We start from the raw sequence: 14348 nt of genomic DNA, 5'->3' as shown, positions 1-14348 counted from the left end.
TATAATATGCCAGCATGTTACTGCAAAATATGCTTGTTTTGGATTGCATGGGTACTCCTTTGTATTATTTTTTGCATTTTTGTTGCAGTGAGTTAGAGAAAGAACATTAGACCAAGAATTAGGTTTCAGGTCATGATTTTGATTTTGTTGCTTAGTTTCTTGTCTTCTAGTATTCTAATCTTGAAATTGACACTTAAATCTCGTAGTTTATTTTGTCATTAAAGCAGAACATTGTAAACTTCATCTTCAAATTTATTAGAGTTTCTCAAATCCCATCGTAACTAAAGTAGCACGTTAATTGCTTCATATTCTATGTGTTCTCTGACCCAATCACTAATCACAATGTGCTTCATAAACGGGCTTTCTCTTTCGTAGACAGGAGCACACAGGCAGTGATTGCAACACAGAATACATTACATTCATGATGTTACAGCTCTCTGAACATTTTAGAATAGTAAGATGTATACTTGATATCATTTTCATGATGAAATGCATTATAGCATGTATTAAACATGTGGGGGCACAGTGGTGCAGCGGTAGCAATGAGCTGGCACCTGTCCAGGGATTGTTCCTGCCTTCCATAGGATGCTTGCTGGGTCACGTGCAACATTGAAAGGAATAATTTAATGCCATAGTACTGTCTCAGTCAAATGTACCAACCCCTAATTTTTGTCCTGTTTTCTTTTTCCACGTAATCAATCACCACACAATGTAAAACCAGCTGTATGCTTACAATGCCGATTCTTCAAAACTTTTATGGAACATGGAAAAATCTTCGCAATACATGTTTAATTATTCTTCCATCCAGGGTCACGCCATTCCCCGCAAGCATCAAGTGCAAGGCAGGAACAATCCCTGGAAGGGGCACCAGCTCATCGCTACTGCTGCACCACCGTGCCCTCACATGTTTAATTATCAAGAGTATACATTATTTAAATGAAGTTAACAATTTATCTGTAAAATGTAATATGCATACTTTAATGGATTTCATCATAAACATGATGTCAAGTGTACATCCAAGTATTCTAAACAGCACACAGTGCCAAGAGGACAGTGCTTGAAAATCTAAAACTACTTAGAAGCCAGTCATCATCATCTGTAAATACGCGCTCTCTTCTATTGAATTGAACAGAATTCCTTTATTGTCATTGCATGGTACAATGAGATTCATTATGCAAATCCTCCATAAACATATTTTCCTATAAAATGATAAAATAACAATAATAATAATACAAAAAAGATAATGAAAAATATACAATAGGAAAGTATATTTAAAGTAAACATGTACATACAGTGCAAATAGTGGAAATGGTTCATAAAGTGGCTCAGGTTGTGCAAAATTACCGTTGTAGAGCAAGTTTACAGTGAGGTAGTTGTAATTATAAGTACAAGCAGTTCTACTGGGAGCACTTGGTGGACTGATTGGGTGCGTTTATAGCTCTTGGAATGGAACTGTTTCTGAGCCCTGAGGTCCATGCAGGAAAGGCTCTGAATTCCAGATTGGAGAAGTTGAAATACAGTAGACTGCAGCATGGCTAAATGGAATCCATGCAGGTGCTGCTGGCTTTCCTGAGGCAGCATGTGCTGTAAATGTCCTCCAAGGATGGAAGCTATATTCTGATAATCCTTTGCGTCATACAGCTTTCAGATTAGCTGCTGTGCAGCTATGATACCACACACACATAAAATGGGTGAAAATACTCTGAGTGCACTGAGATTAACAACGCTAAAGCAGCTATGGTATTTGGAATAGTTAGTTTATTCAATGCACCATTATATTGTTACGGAATGATTACAATCAAGTGAATTAAATTTGTAAACGATATGCAATTAATTATTTAAAGCCTGCATCACTGATGCAAATCTGAAAAAAGGAGACGACAGAGAAACAGTAGCACTACTTTGACACTGGATGCTGCCAGTCTGCAAAACTGAGCAGAACAGTGCGTACGCAAGGGGAGAGGTTGCCATGAGAATGTGCATGGCTTTACGCCAATTTTAGTTTTTATAAATAGCGATGCGAGCGTGGAAACGGGCGTATGCAACATTTTTGTGCGTACACACCGTTTGTACATGAGGCCCCTGGTTTTCACATTCCAGATTTAAGATTCTATTTGTTTTTTGTTTACTTCTGGTTTTACAGCTTTGGACCTCTTTAATTAAAAATCATTGGTAATGCAGTGATGGTTAAACAAAACAAAGCAGTGTTAGAATTCATTGGTTATGAACTTCTTTTTGGTCAGCAGTTTCTTGAGGATATTTTTAATCTTGACTTGAGCCTGTCCTGAGTCTGAATGTTGATTGCTCCCCCAATTAATGACTATTGTTGGAGAGTGTCTGACTTTGACCTCTGCTTTGTCTTCTGATGGTGAATCACACTAGCAGTTAGGTACCAGACCTTTGCCGTTTCAAAGGGCAATACAAACAGTGTAGCAAACTTCAGGCATACTGTAAATGATTGTTTTGGCAGCAGTAGGAACCATTGCTTTGAGCTGAATTGTGACATTTCTGGATTTGCGACTTCTCATGATCTATGATTCCTTACTGCAATTATTAAACTTCTTTTTATTGTTAATAATTTATTTGTTATTCCTGCAATGCAATTTTACTTATTTTTTTATTGTAATGTGATTGCTGCCATTTTGTGCTGCCCTTGCATTTCCATGTCTGTGTTGTTTACATTTCTCAGCCAATTGTAGACCACTGTTATTACTGAACATTTTTTACACAACATATTTTCTCAACATTATTCTGGGCAGTTTCCTGAATTATTAATTTGCTTGCAATTTGCAATACAGCCAATTGACACATTATGTCATCCCATTCCACCTATATAAGATGGTGGCAAGCAGCTTCTAGCATCCTAGCTTTGGAATTCTTTAATTAAAAATTGTTACTATTATAGTGAGGGTTAAACAAAACAATTTACAGTCAGGATTTAGTGGTTATGAACTTTTTTTTGGTCATCAATTTTGTCATTAGTGATTTTTGGTTTGACAACTGTTTGTTGTAGTTGCTTACCTGCTTTTTCTTGTATCTTCATCTTCTGGGGGGTATTTTTTGTACGTGGATTACTCGTTTAGCCGGATGTAATTGTTGACAATTTGGCCTGATCCTTGATCTGTCGGTTTTTCGAAACTCTTTCTGGATGTGTTGTCATAGCAGCACATCCAAATCCTCAAACCTGCGCGGAGCAGGTTTGTTCTGTGTAAACAAGGATTAGCTCACACACTTAATCAGTGTCCGTGCGTGGAATTAATTCAGTCATGACTTCACCGTTCATGAACAAGTGACCAATTGATATCGGTATGCAAATTATAAGAAGAGAATTTCATATAGAGAGGGTTTTGCACGATCGGCAAGATCCTTCATTGTTCCCGGAAGAAATTCTTTTCAAAAGATACCACTTTAGCCGAGGGGGAATATTGTACCTCAAAGATTTATTAGCACCTTATATTCGAAGTCAAACTCGGCGAAGTCGGGCTCTCACAACCACACTGACAGTATGCATTGCTTTGAGGTTTTTTGCAAACGGCACTTTTTTTATATAATGTAGGCGATGTGGAAAATCCAGGCAATTCGTAAAGTCTGTTTGGCTCTGAAATATTTCCTTCGGGTTTTCATAGTGTTTCCTGGACACCTGCGTGTGCAGACAATAAAAGAGGCGTTTCATGCCATTGCAGGTAGGTAATACACAGGCAAAAACACCCACAGTTCCATAAAGAATCTCACAATCAACCTAACATTCTCATTACCCAGGATTTCCAAATGTGATTGGGGCACATGGGACTGATTAGAGTGGAGTTTGATTTGGAAAATGTACCTCTCCTCCTGATGAATAATCAGACACCATGTCTTCATCAAATATTTGACCTTTGTCAATATCTCGTTGGTCAGACACAAGTTCTAGGGATATGACATTTCCTGCAACTGACCCAACAAAAAAAGAGGGCTATATATGGAACATACCTATGGCACACATTGAGGACAAATATATGCAATGACCATCCTTTACCTGAAATGAAGTGACCACTGCATCCTGCCACTGGTTCTGAGGAGGAGCTTCCCCCTGGAATGCCCTCAGAAACAGGGCGATGGGCATTTTGCTGGAGAGCCAACTCTTCTGCAGGGGTTAGGTCTGGACCACGTGGACCTCCACCTGTTTTGCTTGTCTGCCTTCTCATTAACTTTAAAATTAATGTTTTTTATATTATATATGATTATTTATGTCAACGATTCTTTAAATAGTTATATACCAATATTTACCAGTTTGAAGTATATTATTGTACTTCACTTTAACCTGTTCCCATGTTCTCCTTGTGCTCATGTTTGATCTGGAATTATGACATATTAAATAATAATTAATCTGACACATAGGAAATGAAACACTGCATTCAGTAAGTACAATGAACACTACTTAGCGTTTAATTTGTCGGCCACTTTTTGCCAGCCGTCTTTCCTGGTCTGGGCTGCTTTTGCAGTGTTACCCCTTGTGCATATTAAATCTTGAAATTCTTCATGCCCTTCGAATAAAAGGTCCTGCTCCGCTTGTGTGAAAAAAAATGCGCCCGTTCTTTTGTCATTTTGTTACAGCCTATCAAAGACTGGCTGATCATGTTTTCTAGACTCAATATATATGGGCTTTTCACTCAGCGCAGGCGCGTGCATTCATCTCGGATGATTAGATCCAGCTAAACTAATCTACTACACGGCTGCGTTTGAAAAACCGACTTATCACAAATGAGTTTCACCGGCATTAACTTATCCAAGATGAGGCATCTGATCTCAGATGATTTAAGAGACGTACGGAAAATACCCCCCTGGTCAAATACTAAATTGTTTCCACTCACCGGAATGCCTCCTGCAAAGTTTCCATAACAGTAACCATTTAACACTTTTAACAGTTTAAAGCATATTAAATAATTTTTTAGAAAATCATTAATTTTTAACTTAAAAACTCTAATATTCGAAAAGTATAATTTTTGTTGCTGCAAGTATATACTGTTGGACCAACTACAACTTACCATAGAAAGCAGAATGGCAGATATATTGTTTGTTTTTTCGGAAGGATTATCAGATGTAGGAAAGGTTGGTGTGTTACTGACAGCTGTTGGTACTCAAAGTTAACCCAGAAATACAAAATAAGGCTAAGTAAAAAAAATGTGCTCAAGAACTGAGTCTCTTGTTCAAGCATCCTTACAACTATAAGGTGATCTTATATAACATGGCTCCCATGATGTTACATGTCATCTAGTAAAATAAAATGGTGGTGATCATGACTTCAGCATAATTAAAGTAAAAGTATACACATAATACATAGACAAAAATGAAGCAATCCTGATACAGAGACAACAATGTGGAAATGTTTTTTCACTATAAGAGACACCCTGCCAAATATGCAGCTTTAGACCAAATAAATTATAATAAAATAGTGCATTGAACTTCAAGCACAACATTGTGCTTGAGTGTGCATTACTTACATACGCACAAATGTGGGATAAAAGTAACTCTGCAAGTACTCTCTGTGTTTGCATGAATTTCCTCTGACTATTTTGTTGAATATCACCTTTTAAAGATGTATATTACATACAAGAGAGTGTGAGTACATCAGACAGTGTGTCCTGAGATAGAATCAAGTGTTTCTGGGAAAAGCTGCAGCTTTCTGTGACCTTGCTAAATTAGATAGATGGACTCATTGAACAAATTCATTTAATACTGGGGCTTCTGCTGGGAATGCTACTTTTAATGCACAGTATTGCACAATTAAAGAAAATGAAAATCAATACAACACTGAAGTATCACTCCAATGAGGGGAAATCCAGGGCTTGGTGTGCTTAAGTGCATCTACAAACATACATACATACATACATACATACATACATACATACATACATACATACATACATACATACATAGATACATACATAGATACATACATACATACTCTCAACAGGCTCATGCAATCCAAATAACAGCCTCTGCTCTGCTGCTGGATGTTTTATCTTGGCAAACAGGAAGGGGTGGAGCTAGCAGAGGAAGTGATATCATCCTTGTTCCATATGCCATTCGACCACAATGAAAAGGGAAATTGATACTTACGTTACTTATGTTTACGAAGTAAACATTTTTCCCCCAATTTAAACCCACATTTTTGATTTGTAAAGAGATTCACCAAGCCTGCATGAACAGCAATATAAATCAAAATAATTTGGTCAATGAATCAGTTTGAAAAGTTCCAAAAGCACTATTTATATCCTTTAAATCGCTATTGACATTGGGCTTTCTTTTGACATATTACTTTTCCCTGCTACCATAGAATCTTACAGCAGAACAGCTTCAGAAGTGAATTACCTGTGCTTTGACAACTCCAGGTCTCAAGCAAGAATTATGACAGAACCTGTCAAGGGACATGCTAAGAACTGGCATACAATAGAAAACAGAGCCAGTTAGGATAAACTGTGCCATTGACTCCTCATCCTAACATATCATAAATTTTACTGTGAACTACCCCTCGGTCAAAATTGATTAACTGTAAATCCCATAAAGACAATGTGCATACCCACATACTGTGAAGGTTCAAGTGTAATTGAACTCTTAGAAATGCAACTCCACATGAGATGAAGCTATCAAACTCTTGCTCATGGGATTTACATCTCCACATGGTTTTTTAGACAACTTTGCTATCCAGGGCCATCTGTACCTTGATTTAAGCCACAGACAGGTCAGAGAGCCCATGCAGACCCTTGTCCACTGCCAAAGGTGTCAACAATGAGAATATGAATGTCAGAGCTGGACCATGGAACAATGGAAGAAGGTGGCCTGGTCTGAGTAATTACACATTCTCTTTCAGACCATGTAGACAGCTGGGTGTGCATACATTGTTTACCTGGGGAAGAGATGGCAGCAGGATGCACTATGGGAAGAGATACATTACAATGAAAAAAGACACAGATGAAACAATGATACAATGAGTACTACATCCCATAAATGTGTAGCGGTGCTACTAGAGTTTGAAACTGCTACGCCCAGCAGTCCCTGTAGTGGCTCTGATTGGCCTTCTGCTGAGGGTGCAGGGGCTATTGGGGTCAAAGGAGGTCAGCACGTATTTTGTGTTTCAAGTTCCTGTCTGTCTATACTTTCCGTTGGATTTCCTGTGTTTATCCATTTTTGTCCTGGATCGTTTTTTGGTTAGGGGTCTGGATTGTCTGCCATCTGCCTGTTACTTGAGGACTATCTGGGGATTTATGGCCATCCTGTGAAGAAAGGAGCGCTCCTGAACTAGTCCACCCATCTTCACCATTTCAGGATATACCGGTAGGACTGTCTTTACATTCCCATTCAACAGGCAGATCTCTGGACTATTTTCCTTCATCGTTACATTTCATCTGTTGCCATTTTTCATGGGCTTTACTGTGTGTTTTGTTTGTGTTTTGTTGTATTTAATGTATAACCACTGTAAGCGGAACAGGGGTGGTATCGTTGTTTCATTATTAGTGTTAATACATTCTTTATTTGCTGTTTTATTTCCTTTGGCTTTTTGTCTCTGTTTGTGAGTGTGTGAAGGTCAGGCCAAAGCTGGGAGTATCCCTGGAATCTCCACTAAAAAAATAAATAAATCACTGTCTCTTCAACAGTGTGAATCTTAGCAGCACTGGACCACTACAAATTTATGTTTGCAGTCATTCAGAGGCAGCTTGAATGTATAAAAATCATTTTTTATGAATGTGTTTTCAGTCAGTGGCAGGGAGACATCCCTGGGTGCCTTGTCTGTTGTCTCATTTTATGCTCTGACCGTGGTGAGTGATGTTTTGGCAAGGGAGACATTTTATGCGCAGCTTCGCTCAGTGGTTGATGGGTGCCCATGAGGTGACACTCCTCTGCTCATGGGTGACTTTAATGCAGCCACTGGCACTCTATGAGGATTGTCTTGGTCCCCATGGGTCTGGTGACCATGGTGAAAGTGGCTCCATGATCCTTGACTTTGCAAAAGGTCAGGGGCTGCGAATTGCTGGATCCTGGTTCCAGCGCCATGAACCGCATCGTTGGACTCAGTACTCCAATACTGGCGGTGCGGTGAAGGAGATCAATCACATCCTCGTGGGCAGACGCTGGAGGCTCTTGCAAAACTGCAGGGTCTACAGAAGTGCCCAGTTTGTGAATTCTGAGCACAGACTTGTTGTTGCTACTCTTAGGATCCAGCTTAGGTCCAGTAGGTTACCACCTACTAGGAAAATGAGCCTGGACTTGGCCAGACTCCAAGACCAGGCTGTTTCTAATGAGTTTGCATGCAGTTTTTGTGAGGAACTTGCAGATTTGGGTATGACTGCTGATCCTAATGTGATGTGGGAGACCTTCCATGACAAGACCCTGAAGGTTGTTGAGGGTTGTGTTGGTGTTACCGATGTTCCCAGAAGGAGGTGTTTCATCTCGCAGGGCACCCTGGATATCATCGAGAGGAGTCGTAGAGCACGGCTCAATGGCAACTCTGGTCTGTACCAGGATCTGAGAAGGACGGCTGCGAGGTCTCTGAGGGCACATAAAGAGGTGTTTGTTAGAGGAATCTGTAAGCAAGTGAAACACCATCTGTGGTATAGCGACCCACGTCCTGCTTACAGAGGAATCAAAGCATTACGCATATCTGAATCTGTTCCTCGGAGAGTCGCAGGCAAGGCAGCTGATGGAACGGTCCTTACAGATGACACTGCAGTTGTGACCCACTTGACTGGCTACTTTGAGCAGTTGTTCAAAGTTGATCCTCCGGCTAGGACGTTGGATATCTCTGGGTCCATGGTTCTTGAGGCCGATCCTCCAATTAGCTGTGAACCACCCAATCTCACTGAGATTGCACAGGTGGTGATCCAGTTGAGGGGCGGAAAGGCTGCAGGGATCTGTGGTATCCGGGGTGAACTTCTCCAGGCTAGTGGTAAGGCTGTCCTCCTGACATTGCTGGAACAGTCTGATTTTATGTCTAAGAAGTCTACCATCGATCCTGGCACTGAGGGTTCCCATGGAGTGCAAATGTGAATATCGGCAGTTTCTTTGCAGCCTTTGTCTATTTTCACAAAGCGTTCGACTCAGTTGATTGAGCTGCCCTGTGGGACATAATGAGGGTTCGGGGGATCACCTCGAGGTTGCTGGATATCATGGTCGACCTGTACACTGGTACTGTGAGTGCTGTGCAGAGTGGAGGTGAACCTCTGCGTTTTTCCCAGTTGATTCTGGGGTTCATCAGGGGTGTGTTCTTGCTCCTGCACTGTTTAATGCTTGTATGGACCGGGTGTTGGGCAAGGTCGTGGGGTCCAGCGGCTGTGGGGCATCTGTCGGTGAAGAAAGATTCAAGGATCCTGACTTTGCTGACAATGCTGTGGTCTTCGCAGAGCCAATGGAGGCTCTGATTGGGGTGCTCGAGAGACTGAGTGAGGAGTCTGAGTGTCTGGGCTTGCGAGTGTCCTGGATAAAAACTGAGATCCAGGCCTTTAATGACCTCTTGGGCACAGCCATAAGCAGTGTGTCTGTTTGCGGAGAGAGTGTTGACCTTGATGAGAGGTTTACTTACCTTGGCAGTGACATTCATGTCTCCGGTGACTCTTCCTATGAAGTCAGTAGACAGATCGGGAGAGCATGGGGGGTCATGAGGTTGCTGGAAAGGTGTATGTGGCGATCCCGATATCTATGCAAAAGGACGAAGGTCCAAGTCTTTAGAGTCCTGGTGCTTCCTGTCTTGCTATATGGTTGCGAGACATGGACGCTATCCAGTGACCTGAGATGAAGACTGGACTCCTTTGGTACTGTGTCTCTCCGGAAAATCCTTGGGTACCGCTGGTTTGACTTTGTGTCGAATGAGTGGTTGCTCATGGAGTCCCAAATGAGGCACATTAGCTGTATTGTGAGGGAGCGTCAGTTATGGCACTATGGCCATGTGGCGTGTTTCCCCAAAGGTGATCCAGCTCGTAAGATCCTCATTGTTGGGGACCCGAGTGGCTGGACCAGGCCAAGGGGTCAACCATGTAACACCAGGCTGTGGCAGATAGAGGGTCATTTCTGGAGGGTTGGACTGGACCGTGTGTTTGCCTGGGGGGTTATTTCGTCGTGTAGTGAGTGCAGCAACGCACTGTACCAGTGCATGCTCCCCAACTTGACTTGACGTGACTTGCAGGGAGACAAAATATGGCAGAACCTAATGTGATGCAAAATCAAAATACTAGCCTGAAAAAGTACTAAGAGGCTCACGGCAGAACTCTTTGGTATTGGCACCTTCCTCATTGACTAGAGTTTGGGCACCACAGTGCTGAAAAGAAAACAGCAAAGCCACCAGCCTTAAACAAAGACAGGAGGAGGTTCTCAAAAATATACAGTAAATATTATGTGCAAAAAGCACAGACATAAACGTACTGTATTTTTTTTACACATTTATTCTATTTGTCTAATATGGCGTCATTTTTAAAAATTATTTTTCAATGTTGTGTTATGTTAGGGTTATATGTGTATTATTTTCTTTGTTCTTTGCCCTGACCCCCCTGTATGTGGAGCCTACAAAGGTGAGGCCATCTAATTATAATGGCCACAGCCATTAATAGATGCTGAGGGTATTGCTCTTTATTTTGATTCCTAATATTGCAATTCTTCTCTTTGTTTTTTGGACTTATAGGTTTTGGCTCATGCTTTGTCTATACTGTTTCTGTTTTGTGTGACTTATTGAATTTGTTTGCTTTAAATTATTCATTTTAAGTAATTCTATGATTGCCGTTTTTCTGTTTTTTTCTTTTTGTTCAGTCCTTTTTAAACTATTTAATAAAGTATTTTGTAAGAGCTGTTTTCCTAGTTATATAAGATTCATAAATATTTTACTAGATGACAACGCATAATCTATGGGAGGTTCCTAAAACCCCCATAAGTAGAATTGTTTTGGTATATTCTTGCTATTTCTAATAGCTCTGACTAAATATTATTCTTCAGTTAGTGACCAGCCTTGCCATGTGTAAGGTGTAGAAGGCATATGATTTTAAACCGTGCCTACGTGCACGTGTTCGTGCCAAAGGGCCTACGGGCCTTTTGAGTGTGTGAAGTAACTCATAAAACAGCACTTATTTAAGTGCGTAGCCGTAGTCTAGAGTGTACAGAAGAAGAAACTAAGAATCTTTAAGTATTTAAGAAGTTAAGAATCTTTAAGTAAAGAAGAAGAAGTAAAGAACTTTTAAGTACAAAAATAACTGAAGTTTCTCAAGAAAAGCTAAGTCTAGAGAAGATACATTTTTCCTTTTTTTTGCCTTTTATTCTACATGTGTAACTACTTTTTTCTTTTATTCTTGTGTGGATTATTTGCTTTTAACTTTCACTAAATATTTTTAAAACAAACTTTTGGACTGAGAGATTTCTTTCGGCATGCGTTTTACCCGTGCTTGATCTCGCCTTATACTTCGATGGCTACATATTTAAATAAAGAAACGTAGGTTTGTTATCATGGAAGTAAAGGTTTACAGTATCTCAATCCTACTGGCAAGGACTTTGGAGAGTATCTTAACATCGTTATTCAGAAGTGAGATTGGTCTGTATGATGCACATTATAGCAAGTCCTTATTTTGATTAGGAAACATGGTAATTAATGCTTGGCGAAAAGTTTGAGGCAGAATGTTATTGTCTCTGGCATCTGTAAATTGTTGCTAATAAAAGGAGAGCTAACTTATTTGAGAATTCTTTATAAAATTCGGTAGGGTAACAATTAAGGCCTGATGCTTTCCCGCTCTGAAGTGAGTTCACAGCATCTAGTAATTCAATCCTCTGCACTGAGAGTAAATATTTGTATCTGTAATGCATCCAAAAATGCCTTAGGTTGTGTCTTGTCTCTTTTTTAATCTGAGAAGAATATAAGGCCTTATAGTAGTCTCTAAATGTGTGCATTATATTTCTATGGTCAATGATTTTGTGTCTGTCTATATTGGTGATTGTTAGGATTGCACTGCAAACTTCCTGTTAGTGGATTTGTTGAGCAAAGATCTTAATAGCTTTCTCTTCATGTTCAAAGTAATGATGTCGTGATTTAAAAATGAGTTGTTCAGTTTCTTTTGTTGTCGAGAGGTCGAGTTCTGAATACAAAGCATGTCTTTTCCCATGAAGTGCCTCATTTGGACAGCTGGCATGTTCTTGATCTGTTTCTGGTAATTTCATCAATTATGCTTTTCACTTAACTGATATCCTGTAGCCTTTAAATGCTATAGACTTTCTCTAGCGTTGTTATGTCTTTGTTGTAATACAAAGACCAGAATTGCACGTGATGTTCCAGGTGTGGCCTTACTAATAAGTTAAGAATAACCTCCATAATTTTGAACTTGACACACCATGTTATGTAACTTTTTTATCCTTCTTAATCACTTCTCGGCACTGACTGGACGTGGACAGTGACAAGCCCATTAAGACCTTTCTTAGGATGCAATTTCATGTTTCTGGTATGAGTCTCTGCCCTTGATAATTATTATTTGTTTTTTCCTTCCTTTAGTGAAGTTTGTAAAATGATTAATTTAGTTTTATGGTCTTTAGAGCACATCTAGCATCATTGAGTATTGTGAGTTCTGACTAAAAGTTCTGTATATATTTTTACCATGTTATTTATTCTATGGGCTCTACCATTTTGTGAACTTTGCTGCTCTGACGCTGTTCCTAGATAATCGGAGGTGAGTCACATAAGGCACAATGTTTGATGTCAATTACACAATGGTATTTTTTCTGGGGCAACATGTAACTCAGTGTCCATGATTTCTGTTCAAAACAAAAAGTACCTTTTCTAACCTGCATATCTTTTTCTATGTTTCTGGTTATGATTTCTTGCTATTCCTTTTGACTGTAGGTTTTGTTTTGCATGTTGATCTGTTTTGCCTAATGGGTTTACCCCTTTTGTGAATTCTAACTACATCTTGTTTCATTTACTCATCTTGGGTGTTCCAATATTTCTCTGCTCAGTTTTCTGGCAGAACAGTTTCATGCATTCAAATGTAACATTTTTGCTTCCTGCATGAAATATTTCCCATTTATTTACATTAGTTTTCATCTGCCACATGCCTGCCCAAGGGTGAACTCTGTCCAGGTCCATCTGTAATCATTATGCTGACTATGGTATCTGTCATTCCAGCTGAGAGATATAATCTTTTAAGCATGTTTTAAATTATATAAATTAAAATGGGCAGTGGTCCCAACACTGATCTGTGAGGGGCAATACTTTTAATATAGCTTTTAATGTAAATTGAATATATTTTTTCATATAATGCAGAAAAACCTCTTCTCACCTTTTTCCTATGCTGAGCCATTTGTCCACTTACCTTCACAGTGCACCTTGCGGTTCCAGCTCGTCTACTCTGATCAGTAAGCATTGATGTTCTGTTACTTAAATGCTTTTTGAAAAGCAAAATAAATTAAACTGTATGCACCCTGTGACGTTGCATTTGGTGCTTACTTATAGAATTTGAGGACAGTGAAAAAAGGCCATCTCTCCATCTAAAACTTTGTTAGCTATTCACTGATACACTGCTCTTGGAATGTCTTAATTTACATTTGATACGTGTTGAACTTATTGACCAACACCGACTACGATTAACCTTTTTTTTTTTTTTGATTAACCCTGCCGTTCTTTCTTATATTCTGTAAGTGCCTTGAGCATGGGAAAGGCGCTATATAAATAAAATGTATTATTATTATTATTATTAAATAATAGGAGAGCTTCTACTAGCCTTCACTCTTCAGGAAATTTCCCCTGTGTGTTGTAATTTCTCAGAATATCCACAGGTATAAAGACTTACATAAGTAATCAGTAACTTCTTTGAATACTCTGGGATACATTTTCCTGCAGTGTGTTTTATTTTCGTCTTTTTATTCATAGTAGCACTTCTCTCTCTTTCTCTGACTACTAAATCACTAAGCACCTCCATGATAATCCCTGTAGCTACTGGCAGTTTCTTCTTTGCGCATACAAACCTCAGGGAAACTTGGATTATTTCACCATTTGTATATTTGATTTTAGCCTTAGTGCTCATAAAATGCCTCACCACAATGCTTTTTTATTTTTTTTCTGTAGAAATATTAAAGGAAAATTGTTGGGTCAGCTTTCACAATATTCCTCTCTAACTGCCTTTTAGTAACTCTTGTATTATTTTTAACAGTTAAAACTGGAGTTAATTTTTTGTGTGTGTCATGCAGCAGTGTTTTACTTTTAAAATGTTATTTTTAATCCTTATTCCACCACTGCAGATTTCTCTTAAATTTCAGAATATTTCTATAAATGCAAAGTATGTAATATACTTTTGAATCTACTTGATCACTCCATGACTGCCAAAGTCTGTCCAATGTTGTCTCTTTTTAGC

Source organism: Erpetoichthys calabaricus, chromosome 5 (assembly GCF_900747795.2).
Source record: "Erpetoichthys calabaricus chromosome 5, fErpCal1.3, whole genome shotgun sequence".
NCBI classification, from domain to species: domain Eukaryota; kingdom Metazoa; phylum Chordata; class Cladistia; order Polypteriformes; family Polypteridae; genus Erpetoichthys; species Erpetoichthys calabaricus.
The sequence above is the reverse complement of the archived record's forward strand: the minus strand, read 5'-3'. Positions refer to the sequence as shown.